Source organism: Ornithorhynchus anatinus, chromosome 19, assembly GCF_004115215.2.
Source record: "Ornithorhynchus anatinus isolate Pmale09 chromosome 19, mOrnAna1.pri.v4, whole genome shotgun sequence".
Classification (NCBI taxonomy): domain Eukaryota; kingdom Metazoa; phylum Chordata; class Mammalia; order Monotremata; family Ornithorhynchidae; genus Ornithorhynchus; species Ornithorhynchus anatinus.
The window spans coordinates 13,528,191-13,541,099 of record NC_041746.1 but is presented as its reverse complement, the minus strand read 5'-3'; the positions used below and the strand labels follow the sequence as shown (position 1 = coordinate 13,541,099).

Here is a 12,909-nt window from a genome sequence, read left to right as displayed (position 1 = left end):
CTCTCATTTAACCCATATATTCAATCTCTCACTAAATCCTGTCAGTTCAGCAGTCACAATATTGCTAAAATCTCCCCTTTCCTCTACATCCAGACTGTCACCACGTTAATCCAATCACACCTATATCAGTCTTCTTGGAGGTGGGAGATGAGCAGACAGGCCCACCGTGGCCCCTAAGCAATGATGAGAAGGGTCTGGGGTTGGGGAAGATAGCCACTTGTCACCTGGGGAAGAGAGGGGAGAGGCTGACTCCACTTTGTCTCCATGGAACAGACACCAGACCTTCCGTGGTCCAGGGCAATTCCAGTGAAATATGCCCTAGAAGTTGGGCCTGCTGCTGTGGTGGCTGGGGAAGTTGGAAGCTGACCCACATTTTAGCTTTCAACCCGCCCTTTTCCGACCATAAAGATTGGGGCAGGCTAGCGAGGACCGGCTAGCAAAAGGCATTGCCCCTTGAGTGCTGACTAATTCTGGGGCTGAGATTACCCCCATCCCTTTTCTGAAGTGGTCACAGGATACGTGCTGCCAAAGTACACATCACTCCTTCCCTTTCTGCCTTGTCCATGTTTCCCACATTCATTGCAATATATTAATGTAACTGTCCAAAGAGGGAAATGGATCTCCTCCCTGGGCTTTGGGAGTGTGCTCAAAAAATGCTCGTTCCAAACTCTAGAGCACTTTTTCTTGTGCCTAGACCAATGTGGATGACCCAGTTTTGACTCCTAAGACACCAGCAGAGCTGCGACAGCTGTGGAACCTGTGATGCTGACCCCTCCCCCGTGCCATCTGTGATTTTTTTCAGATCAAGGTGAACTCAGGTTTTCTTAGGGGACTGACTCTGAACTAACCACAGAGCCAATCAAAACCTACAGGAAGTAGTCCAGGGATCCTGGGTGACCACAGATTTGGTTAGTGAATGACCAGACCAATGTTGAGACACCTGCTTCTTATCCCCATACTGTGAAAGACATCATCGAATCATAGACAGTTCTGGTGCCTTTTTGGAGGGTAAAATGGGTATTAGCAAGTCCTGGGCAGTGCACATTTAGACTCACTGGTGCTGCTTTGGCTCCAGTGGGTGTGTCTTTCTGTCTTTGTCTCTCTGCTTTTCTCTTTCTGAATCTTTCTGTGACTGTCTCTGCTGCTTCACTCGATCTCCCTGCCCTGTGCTTATATGTCCTTTGGAATATCTTTTCCTTTCCTGTCTTCTCTTCCTCCCCACCATGCCCAGACTACTGATCCCCTGTTTAGAACCCCCATCCTTGGAAGCCCCATTTTTAGGGTGGCTCATTGTCAGGTTTTACTAGACAGAGACTTTTCCCTTGCCTGGTTCCGATAGGGAACCAGCTACCTCTGTTCATTTTCTTCATTTTTCACCCCATAATCGTCCTCCACTGGGACTCCTGCCCCTAGTTTCGACAGCTGGAAGAGTGTCAGACTTCACAGTGACCTGGGAAAGGAGCACAAAGGCTCTGAAGGAGTTGGGGGAGTTCAGGGTTCTTCCAAGAGAAAGGCACTGAGACTGTAAAATTTGCATAGTTTCAGAAATAGCACGCCTGATGTCATCCCATCCATCTCCTCCAAGAGGCCTTCCCTGGCTAAGGCTTCATTTCCTCTTCCCCCACTCCCTTCTGCATCACTGTTTGCACCCTTTATTTACCCCTTCCTCAGCCCCAGAACACTTATATACATATCAGTAATGTATTTATTTAGGTTAATGTCTGTCTCCTCCCATAGACTGTAAATTCACTGTGGGCAGGGAACACGTCTATCAACTTTGTTGTGTTGTACTCTCCCAAGCGCTTAATACAGTGTTCTACACACAGTAAGTGTTCAATAAATATGATTGATTGATTACAAGCTTGTCAAAATGCATGCGAGATCATGTACATCTCCTTGTCCAGCATACAGACACCCACCATCAGCCACCGTACCCACTTTCTGTCCGGATTTGCTCCAGAGAACATGGTCACTTTAGCCCCAATGCTGCAGAGTCTTGTGAATCAGGGACCCTGCCGATTACAACTGGATACCTGGGAAAAGGGGGGAGAAGGAACAATTTATCCATCATGTGGAAAATGACAATGATTTCTTTTCACTGAAGTCTCAGACCACAGATTCGATTTTTCTAATGGTATTTGTGAAGTACTTCCTATGTGTCCGGCACTGTACAGAGCACTGGGGTAGATATGAGATGGTCAGATTGGACACAGTCCATGTCCCACATTGTGCTCACAGTCTTAATCCCATTTTATAGATGAGGTGACTGAGGCACATAGAAATTAATAACTTGCCCAAGGTTCCACAACAGACAAGTGGCAGAGCCAGGATTAGAACCCAGGTCTTCTGACTTCCAGGTCTGTGCTCTTTCCACTAGGCCATAGCACTTCTCCAAGATGAAAAATAAACAGAAGGAGTACCCAGGGAGTGTTGTGTTTTAAAGACACCTTACAGACCAGTACTCTGTAAACAGTTCAGGATTTTCCTATTTGCAAACCAATAAACCACTGAGCCACAATCAATCAATCCATCGGTCTATCTCTGTGCAGAGCATTGCTCTAAGTGTTTGGAAGAGTTAAACAGAAATAGAATACACAATCTGTGCCCTCAAGGATCTAGTAGGGGAGAGGGACACTAAAATAAATTGCAGGTAGGAAAAGGGGATGTGTAAATGAGTTAGTGCTTATTTAATAGAGTTCGAGAGATACCTGCAGGAGTACTATGGAAGGTTGTGAGTTTCTGAGTGCAGAAATATTGAAGTGGCTGTCAAAGGAATATACAGTGAGGAAATTAGAAATGAATTGGGGAAGGCCTTGGGAAGAAAATTGATTTCAGAGGGCTTTAGAGGTGGAGAGGAGTGATGGACTGTGAGACAGAAAGGGAGAGGGTGTTGGGGAGGATGTGAACATGGCTAAAGTGACCATGTTCTCTGGAGCAAATCCGGACAGAAAGTGGGTACGGCGGCTGATGGTGGGTGTCTGTATGCTGGACAAGGAGATGTACATGATCTCGCATGCATTTTGACAAGCTTGTAATCAATCAATCATATTTATTGAACACTTACCGTGTGTAGAACACTGTACTAAGCGCTTGGGAGAGTACAACACAACAAAGTTGATAGACGTGTTCCCTGCCCACAGTGAATTTACAGTCTATGGGAGGAGACAGACATTAACCTAAATAAATACATTACTGATATGTATATAAGTGTTCTGGGGCTGAGGATGTGGGGAAAGTGGTGGGAGAGATGAGAATGAGGCACAGTGGGTAGGTTAGACCGAGAGGAATGAAGAGTACGAGCTGGAGTGGGTAAAGAGAATGGATAAGTTGGAGGGAGAGAATTGAGTGGCTGCTTTCAAACGAATGGTCAGGAATTTCTGGACTGTGGCCTTGGGCAAGTCACTTCGCTTCTCTGTGCCTTGGGAGAGAGGGTACATGGCCTTAGTACCATGGAGTCAGGTGTCTAGTAGGTGTTTGCAAATGGACTGAGATGGCTGAGATGCTTCTGAATCTGTGACTGAAGCTATTCTGTTTCATTTAGCAATTTCTCCTCCCAGATCTTTGGCTTAATGGAAACAGGTTAGAGAAAATAGATTCAATCATAGTCTAGTGGTAACCAAATTGTGGCTTTCAAACTACATAAAGCTCTTCGGAAGCTCACAAGCCTTTTTTAAATGGTATGTGTTAAGTACTTACTATGCACCAGGCACCATGCTCAGCATTGGGGTAGATGCAAGCTAAGCATGTTGGACACAGTTGCTGCCCCACATGGGGCTCACAGTCTCAACCCCCATTCTACAGGTGAGGTAACTGAGGCCCAGAGAAGTTAAGCGACTTGCCCAAGGCACACAAGAGACAAGTGGTGAAGCCAGGATTAGAACCCAGGTTCTTCTGATCCCCAGCCCTGTGCTCTTTCCACTAGGCCACGCTGCGTCTCTTTGTGCCATAGCCCAGGCTGTTGGGTGGCTCTTCATTGTGGCTCCCTATAGAGGCTCACTTCTGGACCATTTGTGTTCCTAGTGGTTCTGTGCAAAGCTGGTGCCCTGGCGATTTCCTGTCTGGGAACCTGTTGAAATCATAGCTGAAAACCCAAGTCCTGTGTGGCCCGAGTTACCAGGACAGCGGTTTCCATGGCTGCCCTGCCTCTGAAAGCGTCTGGGAAGACCCTTCTGGTTCAAGGATATCACTTCTGAATGTACTGTCCTTGGGGTGGCCCCTGACGGCCTTCACAAATACCAGACGAGGAGGTACCCGTAATATCCGCCTGACACTGGGCGTGCACAAAATGGGATGTCAGATGCCACTTTTCAGAAGTAGTCAGATGTCATGAAATCCTAGCGCATTTCTCTGGGGAGATCCCAGAACCCCTCACTTGCTGCAGGGCCATTGCATTTCCCTCCCGGGTCTGAAGAAACTCTAGCTCAGTGTCCTACCTGCAGAACTCGGCTACAGGAGTCAGAGTAGAGGGAGACTTGCTGCTGAAAATGAGAAAAACAGTTCTAAGGGCACCTGGTTTCATATCTTAACTGGGCAAGGAACAGGCCAACTGAAAACTAGGGTGTCCAGTATAACCAGATGAATGGCCATAGCAGTCATCCAGGCATGAGCAATTTGGTGACCGATGCCAGGTCAGAGAACACTACCCAGCAGCATCTGCTCCTTGTGCACTTCTGCTGAAGACCCATGGAGAAGTAATAATGGATTTGCTAAGTGCTTACTATGTACCAAGTACTGTACTAAGTACCAGCATGGGGCTCACAGTCTAAGGTGGGGAGGGAGAACATTGATCTCACCGCCATCCTTACCCAGATCTCAGTTTTAAAAAGAAGGCTGATAAGTTCAGGGAAGAAGGTGAAGAAGTGAAAGGGTCTGGCAAATCCCCAAGCAACCTCTCAGTCACCAAGAGCCAACTGTATTTGTACCATTTGAACTAACAGGGATTCAGCATCATGGCCTAGTGGGAAGAGCATGAGTCTGGGAATCAGGCAACCTGGGTTCCAGTTCCGAGTCCGTCACTTGCCTGCTGTGTAACCTTGGGAAAGTCACTCGATCCCACTGTGCCTCAGTTTCCTCACCTGTAAAATGGGTGTGAGATCCCTGCTCTTCCTTCCTCTTAGACTGTGAGATCCATGTGGGACAGGGCCCGTGTGTAATCTGATTATCTTATGTCTATCTCAATGCTTGGCTCAGAGTAAGTGATTATTAAATATTCTCATTATTATTACACAATCCTTCCACCGAACAGAACCTGACTTGCCACTGAAACAATTTGGGGGGCTGCTGAGTTACAGGGTGGGCCTCTCTAGGGCTGGTTGGGAGTCATAGCCGAGATGCAGATACAGTCCCTGCTTCTGGACCTAAACTCCTACAGCCTCCTTTCTAACAATGGGTGTAGCTACCCTCCTCTGTCACCTGTGCTGTGGTGGTTGATTGGAGGAAAAAAACCCCAAACCAGAGCAATTATTATGGATCAGCGCTTAGAACAGTTCCCTACACCTAGTTAGCGCTTAACAAATGCCACTTTACAAAAAAAAAAGATTCAAACCTGCACTGTTACTATTCAATTATTCTTTCTTTGTATGGGACATCTTAAGCTGAAATCTTCTGAATAGATATAAAGTTGGTGCAGTTCCTATTACTGTGTGGTCCAGTCCTGTTTTTTGAAGATCACTTACTTGAGAGAAAATCTGACTTTGGGCCCAAATCTTATGTTTTGCTCCAACCCAACTTTAGTGAAGTTGTACCATGCAGACAGCGCAATATCTCTGGAGCCAAGAATTTCATATCTATTTCTGAGTTCATCACAGGGATCCTGGGAGTGGCATATTCCCCTGTTGGACAGACCGCATTTCAGGCTTTTCTGCCCTTCAATTCTGTCGCCTTGCCGCCTGTTGTCCTGGGGGAGAAGTGTCAGGGCAATAGCCTCCAGAATTCAAACAGATTGGCACCAGGACCCGGAGGAAAAGCACAAATTTGGGAGGCCCCTAGATGCCAGTTGTCAAATGGGGGAACTCTTCCTCCACTTATGAGGCATTTACAAAGAAGCAATCCTGGGGAAAAAAAAATACCCTCTGCACAACCTTAACATAATGCTTTTACACACCATTGGGCTGAATTGTAACAAAAACTCCTGGGAGCCCTCCCTCTCACTGCTAACTAGTAAGTGCCCCCTGCAGACTCGGCCATTGTGACAAATATTGTCTCTTTGAAGCATCGAAACCCTTCTCTCAGAGCTGCATCTTCAGACCTCTGTCGTTGAGTGTGAGCAAGAATCCCCGAAGTCTTCACCCAGACGGTTATTCTTTAATGCGATTCTTAAGCAGGCAGGAAAACAATATAAAAGTTTAAATCTCAGAGTCCAGATCTTCACAAACTTGATATTGGCATCCCCAGTGAAATAGATGCTCTATCAGTTGAATTATCCTGCACAGTTTTTTTGTTCTTTGATCCCCTATTTGACTGTAAGCCTGCTATGGCTATCAAGTGTACTTTGAGATTTTCTGTGATATAGCTAATATTAGTGAATGAACAGAGTTAAGCCTTTTATCTTGAGTATTGTCAATCTGTCTTACTTGTGCTTCAGTTACTAAGCCCTTCTTCCCCCAGTGTGTAAATTGGACTACTTGTTCGGGGAGGAGCCAGTAAGATCCCTTCTCCTGTCTGGCCAGCCCAACCTCCTCCTCCTGCTGCTGGCTGCAGGGCTAGATGCCAAGGGCTTCCAGGGGTAAATGTAATAATAATAATGATAATAATACTAGTAGTACTTTTAAGCACTTACTGTGTGCCAAGCACTGTAGTGGGCACCGGGGTAGATACAAGATAATTAGATTGGATACATTCCCTGTCCCACAAAGGGCTGATACTCTTAGTAGGAAGGAGAGCGGGTAATGACTCCCCATTTTGCAGATGAGGAAACTGAGACACAGAGAAGTTAAGTGCCTTGCCCAAGGTCCCACAGCAGGCAAGTGGGTTTGCCTTCTCATCTTGAGGAGAATTAGGCCATCCCCATGGGTTTAGTGTCGATGATGACTGTCCCATCTGAGGTATTAGACAGTCCCTCTTATTTCTGGCCAGACTTGGATGACTCAGTCGTAGTGATTGTTTGAGTGAAAAACAAGAAAGAGGGATAAGGAGTATTCCCTTCCTCAAGAACCCATTTTGCTCACCAGAGGAAATGGTGCCTGATTGTTTGTGTACAGAAATCTTGGAACAATTCCTAAACTCCCACGGACAGAGTCAGCCAGCCTTGGGCCACAAGGGAAAACTCAGACAGTCATAGGTAGGTGATGCCAGTTAAAAAAGGGATGACTACTCATTGGGGGGGCACATTAAACTGGGAAGCAGCATGACCTAGTGGATAGAGCATGAGCCTGGAAGTCAGGAGGACCTGGATTCCAATCCTAGCTCTATCACTTTTCAGCTGTGTGAACTTGAGCAAGTCACTTAACTTCTCTGTCCTTCATCTGTAAAATGGGGATTAAGACTGTGAGCCACGGGTGGGGCTTGGACTGGGCCCAACCTGATTAATGTGTATTTACCTCAGTACACTGCTTGACTCATTGTAAGCATTTAACAAATGCCATTCAAAAAAAGGGAGTAAGAGCAAGTGCATTTATAAAATGGGAGGCAGGACTGGATTAAACCACCCATTACCCCAGGGTTATTTAGTTTTGGATATAAGTATCTTGTGCTGAACACAGTGCCCTTCCCCAGTGCCATCTTCAATCACTCACTCTCTGATGGCTCCTTTTCCTCTGTTTTGAAACAAGCTCATCTGTAAAATGGGGATTAAGACTGTGAGCCCCTTGTGGGGCATGGACTGTGTTCAACTTGGTTAGCTTGCACCAACCCCAGTGTTTAGTACAGTGCCTGGCAAATAGTATGCGCCTATCAGAAACCATAAAAAAGCTCATCTTCCCCATACTAAAAAAGTCTTTTCTCTCTCCCACTGCACCCTCCAACTGGCATCCAAGCCTGCCCCATGTCCCTGCTCCCTTCCTTCTCAAAAGGAGGTCTCCCCCAAACTTCAAATCAGCGTGGCTCAGTGGCAAGAGCCTGGGCTTGGGAGTCTGAGGTCGTGGGTTCTAATCCCGACTCCACCGCTTGTCAGCTGTGTGACTTTGGGCCAGTTGCTTCACTTCTCTGGGCTTCAGTTGCCTCATCTGTAAAATGGGGATTAAGACTGTGAGCCCCATGTGGGACAACCTAATTACCTTGTACCTAATTACCCCAGTGCTTAGAACAGTGCTTTGCACATAGTAAGCGCTTAACAAATACCATTATTATTATTATTATCCTCTCTTCCTGTGCCTCTGATCCCCTCATCCTTTCCTCTACCCTCTCACTTCCTAAAATTGTTTGCTCCCACTCTCTTTCCCAACTTATTGCTATTTTCAACCTCTCACTCTGATGGTTCCTTCCCTTCTGCCTTTAACTGTGCTCAAGCCTCCCCCACGTGAAAAAAAGCTCTCCCTTGAACCCATGCTCCCCCCTCCAGCTATCAGCCCAGGTTCCTGTTTGCTCCGTCTAGCCTTTGCTATTGCTGCACTGCCTCAGTTTATGCAGGTTTTGAGGCCAATGATGCCTGTCAAAAAATTACACCCGAGTAAGTGGGGGTGGAGGGCCTGGAGCTCGGTGACTGGCAGATACCTCCAGGTCCACTGTGATTTCTCTCAAATGTCTGGATAATACAAACGTAATCTTACTGCCTCCCCAGATAGCAAGCAGGAGAAGAGAGAGAAGACAGTCAAATGAGCCAATCGGGCTACATTAGCAACTCTGATAAAAAAGATTAGGAAAGGTGAGAGATTGAAACTCCTGGCTGAAAGAGAATGTGGTATTTCTCCCGGATTCATTTATTCATGCTACTTCTGCCTCACTATTTACCGTGAGTAGTAGTAATGGAGAGTTATCTGTATGAAAGGTTTTCAGCGGGGGTATTCACTATGTAATGAATACGGTGGAGTTAGTAGTTCTAGCTTTCATGACGATGACGATGACAACGGGATCTCTGGCTAAAAGCAGTAGACGGGCTTTGTCTTGTCGCTGTGGGTATTTTGAGAGATGTGAGCAGAGGCCAAGGTATGAAATGTGGCCAACTGCCAATGGTGCACGTGGAGGTTAGCACAGGTTGTTTTGCAGACCCTTAAGCTACCTTTAACTTTCTTTATGCTGTGGAAATGCATTTTTCTTCAAAGAAACGATTGGCCGAATCATAGGTCTGATGCCAGCAGGGCCCGTCTCATGCCACAAGCTTTCAAGCACTGGATTTACTGAGGCGCCTTTTGAGTTGGCCTTCAACACATCTTTGCACCTCTTCCAACAGAAGCAGCACGAGCCTGGAAGTTGGAGGACCTGGCTTCTAATCCTTGCCAGCTGCCTGCTGTGACCTTGGGCAAGTCACTTTGCTTCTCTGGGCCTCAGTTACCTCATCTGTAAAATGGGGATTAAGACTGTGAGTCCCACGTGGGACAAGGACTGTGTCTAAACAAGGACTGTGTCTAACCCATTATTTCGTACCTTCTCCAGCGCTTAGTACTGTGCTGGCACATGATAAGCATTTAACAAACACCACAATTATTATTCCTTTGTCTGCCTTTGCATTGCAGCTGAACTCTGATCGTCATTGCTTTAATGTAGGACCTCAGTGTCAGCTTGTGGGGTCACATGCATCACTAGTTTAAAAAAAGAAAAAAACACTACTGGTGCGTTGGGGTGGAGGCCCAGGTGAGGGAAGGGCTAAAATTGGGCCGTAAGTGGGATAAGAAAATGGCTGGAGAAATGGCAGTACCAGACGCATGTCAGAAGTGGCCTAAACTTGGCCCTGGTATAAGAAAAGGGAATTTTTTTCCCTGCAGGATTGAGTGTAATGTCGGGGGCAGATTTTACGCATTCTGGAGCGCGTCAGCAAGAGTAGCAGTAATAACACTGGGTTGCACATATTTGGGAGGTGCTTGGAATTTGGGAGATATACACTGAAGATTACTGGGGCCAGGGAAAAGCTTTGTGAGTTGGTGATTTTGTGATTAAATAATTTGCCACAAAGGTTTTTCTAAGGTTCCTGTAGTTACAAAAACTTTTTAAATGGTATTTTTTAAGTGCTTAAAGGTGCCAGGCACCATTCTAAGCTCTGGGGTAGATAGAAGCTAATCGAGTTGGACACAGCCCCTGTCACCCATGGGGCTCACAATCTCAACCCCTAGATGAGGTAACTGAGGCCCAGAGAAGTGAAGTGACTTACCCAAGATCACACAGCAGACAAGTGTCAGAGCCGGGCTTAGAACCCAGGTCCTTCGGACACCCAGGCCCGGGCCCTATCCATTAAGCCATGCTGCTTCCACTCTGGGGTTTTTTTCGGGGTGGGGTGGGGAGAGTGGAATGGATGATGTAAATCCTTTCCATGGGTCTTCCCAGTAACAGGAAGAAGGGGATCATCGTAGCCTTCCATGTCAGTTGGAAAACTCCAAGTACGAGAACCGTTATTCCCCCCCCCCCCCCCCCCCCGCCCCTTTAATTCAGTTTCTCTGGCAGCGGCCTTCTCCAGTCCATGATCTAATGTTCAAAGCACTTGATGTGTCCTCTCCTAATCCACACCCAACACCGTGGTCTCCCCACGGGGGGTTGAGCGGGCTCCCTTGTCCGGACCATCACCAGCTGATGGGGGAAGGGAAGATTCCCTCTTTCACCAAGGGGGAAAAAAGAAAGCTCTTTAATGGTCCCGTTAGGAGGGGCTGGTAAGTTTCCTCCTCGGATCCCCATGGAGACAACAGACTGTTGTTTCATTTCCTCCGCACTACAGACCGCCCTAGAACCTTTCTGTAGGATCGGGGCTTCGGGTGGAGTCCGTCTGGGGGTGGGGAGTGGTGAGGGGGGGACCCCCGTTGCGTCAAAAACATTCCTCCTGCCTGAGAGCGGAAAGTGTGTGGGGGGGGGGGGACGCTCTCCTTTGGATATTTTCCCCAAAAAGAAAACCAAAAAAAAAAAAAGCTAGAACACTTTGCAGGGAGACGTTAACCCTCCGAGGTCCCGTGACAGAGAGCGGGGAGAGGAAGAGGGCCAGCGCTTAGATTTCTGCATCAGCGCATCCATCAACCTGGGGCGGCCTCCTGCGCAGTCCCCTCCTCCGCCCCACCACGTTACACAGTCATGGCGTGTGAGGAAGGACAAATGTGCCAACCGAAGGGGCCGGCCTGCCTCGCATCACCTCCCGCCCGCAGCTCACCCCCGCGCAGCCCCTTGGCGGCGGGACTTGCCTCCGGGGGTGAGAGGGGGTCCCGGCCCCCGCCTTCCCAAATGTCGACCCCCAAGGGATCACTCGGCCACCCCGTCCCGGGCATTGGCGTCCGGGAGCTCCCCGCACCCCCTGGACGTACCAGGCGGGAGGAGGGATGGAGCCTGGCAGGGCCCAGTGTTGCGGGATGGCACCGGGGATTCCCACTCATAATCCCCCTTCTAAAGACACACACGGGAACCACTCGATGGGCACGGCTGGGTGGATGGGCGGGGGCTGGTTTGGATGGTTCCCGGGCAAAGCCACGCGGGGAGGGGAGAAAGTCACGAGGAGAGAAAGGAGCACTGTGATGCAAACAATGAGCAGGGCTTAGCGTTAGCGCCGTCGGCGGGGCCGGGGATAGGCTGGGCGCCCAGGCTGGGCGCTGGACACCTTTTACTTCCTGCTTCCCAAGGCCTGGGCCAGACCCATCTCGGCGGAGGGATCTCGCTCGCCTCCTCTCCTTCTCTGCTCCTCCCTTTTCTGCTTCTTCCTCCCCCCCCCCCTTCCCTCCTATTGCAAGAAAATAATTTGACAGCCGATATGTTGCTGACGAGGGGAGGGAGGGAGGGAAAAATTTGCATCCCGGATTAAGGAGAGAGGGAAAAAAAAGCCCAGAGGAGCTTGGGAACGGTTGCTAGGGGTGGGTAATGGGGAAGCGTGGGGGCGAGGGGGGCGGGGGGGTGGAGAATGAACGCGAAAGGTAAGGCCAGGTTACTCTAGCTTTCCCTAGAGGAGGCTGCAGCCGAGGAGGGGAGGGAGTGTGTCTTATATGTATGTATATGCATATGTGTGTGTGTATGTGTTGGGGGGGTAGGAGGGGTCGTCGTGGTAGGTTTCTCTCCCCCCTTTTCTCTTCTTGCATCGGCTCAGAGGCGGTGCATGCAGATGGGGAGTAAGTTTCCTGGAGGGGAGGGTGGGTGTAAGGGAGAGGAGCCGTGCGTTTCAAATCTTCGGGAGGGAGGCAGGCAGGGTGCATGCGGATAGTTTTAAGTTTCTTGCCGGGAAGCAGAGCTGGGGGGCGGGAGGGGGGTGGTGTCGAGGGGCGTAATACCGGCCAGTGAGTTTTCAGAAGAAATTGCAGGCTTGGCGAGTAAGTTTCTTCTAGGGGGAGGGCACATGTGGAGGGGAGAGAGAGCGGTGAGGGGAGGGGTGCATGCATATGGGAGCGAGGTGGGGGAGTGAATTTCCTGCGGGGAGCCTGTATGCATATGGAGAGTAGATTTCCTGAAGAGAGGGTGGAGGCGTATGTCGAATTAAGTTTCTCGGAGAGGCGGGGAGGGCGCGGGGGGGAGAGGACTGCAGTTAGAAGCAGAGGTGCGGGCCGAAGGGGTGTGTGCAGTTGCGAGGAAGGGAGAGAGACTAAGTTTGCAGCAGGAAAAGGGGACATGCATCTGGGGAGTATGTTTCTTGGCGGAGCGATATTTGTTTACAGGATGAGGGCTGTATTGTAAGTGAATAGCAGAGAGGGAAGGCGGCTTCTGTCATAAATTAATATTGAAATTATTCCATCAGCGCAGGACTCCCCTCCCCCTCCTCCCCCCAGCCCAGACAGGTCTCCCGCTCGGATTGCTTATGCACTTGTAGCAGAACCAGCTAAGGTAGGCTGAGAACTTTTAACAAGTTTCATTTTTGCATTA

At 48.8% G+C, this 12,909-nt stretch overlaps 1 protein-coding gene across 8 annotated transcripts in view; it reads left to right on the top strand.

The window, feature by feature from the left end:
• Window positions 1–12,909, top strand: part of TRERF1 (transcriptional regulating factor 1) — a 200,339-nt gene that overhangs the window by 28,222 nt on the left and 159,208 nt on the right. For 5 of the 8 annotated variants that reach the window (XM_029047086.2, XM_029047088.2, XM_029047076.2 and 2 more), the window contains exon 1: window positions 12,413–12,870. The exons of 1 other annotated variant lie outside the window; for it this stretch is intronic. The gene's annotated coding sequence lies outside the window, so the exon portion shown is untranslated. Of the gene's footprint in view, window positions 1–12,412; window positions 12,871–12,909 lie in introns of those variants that run through there. 2 more of the 8 variants (XM_029047090.2, XM_029047089.2) reach the window with 1 other exon arrangement.